At 36.9% G+C, this 4,415-nt stretch overlaps 1 long non-coding RNA gene across 1 annotated transcript; it reads right to left on the bottom strand.

Annotated features, from left to right (window-relative positions):
- Nucleotides 1-229: 229 nt before the first annotated feature.
- Nucleotides 230-4,093, bottom strand: LOC115920292. The gene is made up of 2 exons (XR_004062302.1): nucleotides 3,884-4,093; nucleotides 230-1,892 (listed from the first exon to the last, which is right to left on the bottom strand). It is a non-coding gene; the product is annotated as an uncharacterized LOC115920292 (long non-coding RNA).
- Between the last annotated feature and the right edge of the window lie 322 nt (nucleotides 4,094-4,415).

Here is a 4,415-nt window from a genome sequence, read left to right as displayed (position 1 = left end):
TAAATAATATTCTCCTTGAAACAGTGTATTTCTTATTTTCTTCATCAACCAGTTTTAGAGAATAAACTTATAATTCAATTTGAAGGAAAAAAATGAATAAATGAACCTTTTATTACCACACGGCACACGTGTGTTGATATTCTACAGCATAGGCATTTAAGTTTTGACATTTTATTATACTGCAATAATACAACACAATTGAAAGGACAGACATTGCAAAAACAACACCTCAGATTTTAGCCCCAAATTTACTGTCACGGATCATAGGCAACACAACCACGACAAATTGATTCGCCACCAAAGACAAGCATTACACATCCCAAAACCGCCACAATAACTCCCAAAACATAAATGTCAGGAGGCCAATGTCTATGTGTCAAGATGTCAGCGATAACGAACACTTTATTAACTAGTCTTGGCTCCAAGCGCACGCAGGCGCGTTACATTTACTAATAATACAAAGACATTTCATCGAGTAATAAATGCAAACCAGAAAAAGTAATTGAGCATATATATTCCAAGTCACCTGTATTGCTATGAAGAACTATAATTGAAGAGACTTACATCTCAGGATACTGCACTACACTATTCAGTGAAACCTCATAGTAACATGGTCTTTTGACATCATTATTCATCAGGTATAATAATAAATTTGAAACTGATTACCCTCAAATGTACACAGTAGATACAACAAGCCAAAGAGTGCACAATCTTATGGGTTTACATCTAGTGACATTATTCCATATAATTGTTCTGTTATCAAATCTCTTCAAAAGCAGTTTTCCATTTTGGAACAAAATTCAAACCTATTTACAAAACGATCTATGGGTGTGTATATGGTGTGCAACTGTGCATTACACAAGCTTTTCAATTGCAACTCATCTGTGAATTCTTCTCGTTTATTGAAAATGGGCTCACTTGATGTGAATTTCTTGCTTTTCATCTTTAATGATGTAAATCACTTGGTTGAGAGCAATCCAGACAATGTTATAAAAAAAAGGTCTACATGTTTATCTCAGGTTATCCATACTGTACCTGCAGAATCAAAGCACATGTAGAGTGCAAATAATTTGCAAAAATTATAGCAACTGAATCAGATACAGCAGGTACAATTATGAAGCTTATAGAGTAAATATTCAAATACAGTGTACCTCACAACAACTCAAAATTCAAGTACATTTTGTTTAACCCCTAATTTAATCAACTCTTCTAAGTTCCACTTTAGTTTGCCTTCGTGTAAAGTTAACAAACAGAAAATTATGGTTAGGTTGTGCAACTGTCACAATGTGTCCCAAGAATTTTATTTCATTACACAGAACAAAAGTCTCAGATTGTTCTGTTTTTTTAAAAGATTATTGAAAGCTCTCTCCAGTTTTAAACGGCTTCACAGTCAATTATCCAGTGGATAAGCTATGCAGACAAGAGGCAAAATATAAAAGACTGATCTGTCTTTGTAGTTTGTACGAATGAAGTTCTATGTTTTGGTTTTTTTTCCTGAAAATGCGTTCTCTCCAAAGTTGTGTTGAAGTAGGTCAAGCTGATCCTGGCTAATGAGCTTGCTTTCGTGGACTTCCTGCAAGAGAGTCCTGGTTTTTCCATCTCTCTTGTTTACCTTGTTTCACCACTTGAAGCTGTTTCTTGGCATCCTGCACTTGCTGTCTGGTTATATTCAGTTTCTAATCAACTCAGACAGAAAAAGAATAGTCATGTTCTTTTGTAATGTCATAGGGTTTCTTTGGAGGCACGGGAACACTTTCGGATGTTGTACATGGTTTTGCTGGGAGTCTTGAGCCATGGGTCTGTTTATAGGGAGGATGTCCAGGAAAGACAGTAGGCACAGCTCTAGGAATGAGATGTGGTGTGTAACATCCTTTCCTCTCTTGAGTGTATTCCTGCATTACAATAAAAGCAAATGGAAACAATAATGAGTTTTTTCTCATAACATGACAATTGTTCTACTATTCATGCTATTTCATGTGATTTTTAAGACTGAAACTGAAAGCAGCTTCCAGCCAAATAAATAAAATAATAATAATGTCAGCAAGTCATAAGCAAATTTGATAGAAATAGTGTAGTGTGCGGTGGGATTTTTAGGCTTGCCTAGCCTAGTTGGATAACTCCTGTGATGTGAAATGTGGCAGGCTAGCCTGGCTTAGACCAAAAGCTTCAGTCTCTCTATAGCGTCGGTTGTTCTACTGAGACTGCGTCTGGCTCCACTAGACCTCTGATTATATTATGGGGAATGTCAACAAATGTCAGTTTTATTAAAGAAATGACCCATATCAGACGGTTATTTCTGTCTAACCTGGCTTTGCTTTTCAGGCTTTAGAAATTAGAGACTAGAGTTTAGATCTAGAGTCTAGAGTCTAGATCTATCATCTAGCTAGTTAGCTCTAGTCTAGTCTAGTTAAAATATAAAGAAGCTGACATTTGATTTTTAATTTATCTTGAAATTAGATAAGATCAAATTAATTATATCATTTTATTCTAGACTTGGAACAATTGCAGAATACCCTACCACGGTTTTACAGAATTAGATCTAGATCTAGAACCACAAATATTAGAAATATAGGTCTAGGGTCTAGTCTAGAACTAGAGTCTAAGGTTAGAAGCCAAATTCCAACGACCATCGACCAACAGTCTGACAAATATATTAGAAATTGAAACCAACGACCATCGACCAAATACTATTGAATGGAAGAGTCCAACGACCATCGACCAACAGTCTGACAAATATTAGAAAAAGAGACCAACGACCATCGAACACATAGTGAGGCATATTTGTTTAAAAGAGCCAACGACCAACGACCATCGACCAAGGACTCCCAAATATTAAAAAAATAGCCATCGACCAACGACCATCGACCAAGGACTCCCAAATATTAAAAATGAGGCCAACGACCAACGACCATCGACCACCCACCAATACTAGTCTAGTCTAAGCACAAAGCTAATTTTTTCTTTTGTATTTTTAGCACGAGACATTCCACTATTATAAGCACAAAACTATTATTTTTCTTTTGTATTTTTAGAACGAGACATCACTTGTTGATTAAAAAAGCACAACACTATTATTTTTCTTTTGTATTTTTAGAACGAGACATTACTTGTTGATTAAAATATCTAATAGGGTCTTAGAAAGCAGACTAGCAGTGTAAGAGAGGGCACAAGGTACAAACAAATAGGTGTGTGGGACTATGTACGGGCTGGACATTTTGTGTTACTGAAATGTGCTTAGAATTCAAGTAATTCATCTATTAAATGACTATAACAGACAATAAACAAGACAAAGGTAAGGACAAGAATCAGTGCTTATCAATATAACAGACATTTTGCATGAAATACCATCAGGAAAGCCATCTAAATTTGTCACAAATTAGCGACAAACACACCAAATTCAGCGCTGCAATGACGCACAAAACCGCGTAAAATTCAACTTTTCATCCACCAAATGAATTCAAACACTTGCATTATACAATCTTCAATACCTGTATCACCGTTATAACAAATAATAAAATCACAATCTATATCTACGGCTAATATATGAAGACTAACGATATGGTAGGGTATTCTGCAATTAAGCCCTAGACTTTTCTTTAATAGAATCAAGCTCATGGAGTTATATTTCCGAGTTGGACTCTCTGACTCTTGGAGTTGCGAGCGACTCCAGCGCAGCAGAATTTTCCCATCACCATCCCCAGAACCTTAACCCATGCCTGCCCCAGCCCGGCGGGCGTGGACTGGCGCGCTCCGCTGCTGCAGGATCAGGAGCTGCCGTGGCTTGTCATGAGACAACCCGGGTACAGACTACAGTCACTGCATAAACTACATTTTTAGCTCTAAAATCTCCTTATTAATCAACATAACATTAAGAAGAACTTACTTGTGAAATATTATGCAGTTCCCTTTCTTTCTTCGGTTCGAACATCCAAATGCAACGCACGAACCTGGCTTCTTCAATTTTTCCACGTATGTTGTGCACAGTATCTTGTTGGGTCGTCCGTTTTTCTGCCCTCCTTAGTAATGGCGGCCACCGCTCCAGCTCGGAGCAGCAATTTGAGCGAGTACGCCCTCTAGTGTTTAGTAGTATATATCTCTATGGTCTGTACCCACTCTCCAAACAGCCCCCTCTAGCGACGCCTGTGGTCAACAGTAGAAAAGCAACAACTGTCACAATAATGACAGTATATGAACAATCATACAATGCAAATAATGATACTGATACATGTATACATAACAGAAGAGTAATGTTGATTGAACAGTAATGGTTTTAAAACAATATTTAGACATAGATCTGCATACTATTAAATGTACAAAAGATATACACTTACGTATGTGCATTACTAATATTTAGGTGAAGCTGTTAAGGTGAACTAGAAATTTAATAGCACAAGTGCTAGTCGAGCCTAGTTCCA

The sequence above is a fragment of the Strongylocentrotus purpuratus genome, unplaced genomic scaffold, assembly GCF_000002235.5.
Source record: "Strongylocentrotus purpuratus isolate Spur 01 unplaced genomic scaffold, Spur_5.0 spur5_scaffold_8, whole genome shotgun sequence".
NCBI classification, from domain to species: Eukaryota; Metazoa; Echinodermata; class Echinoidea; order Camarodonta; family Strongylocentrotidae; genus Strongylocentrotus; species Strongylocentrotus purpuratus.
Note: the sequence above shows the minus strand (reverse complement) of the source record. Positions and strands in the feature narration are given on the sequence as shown.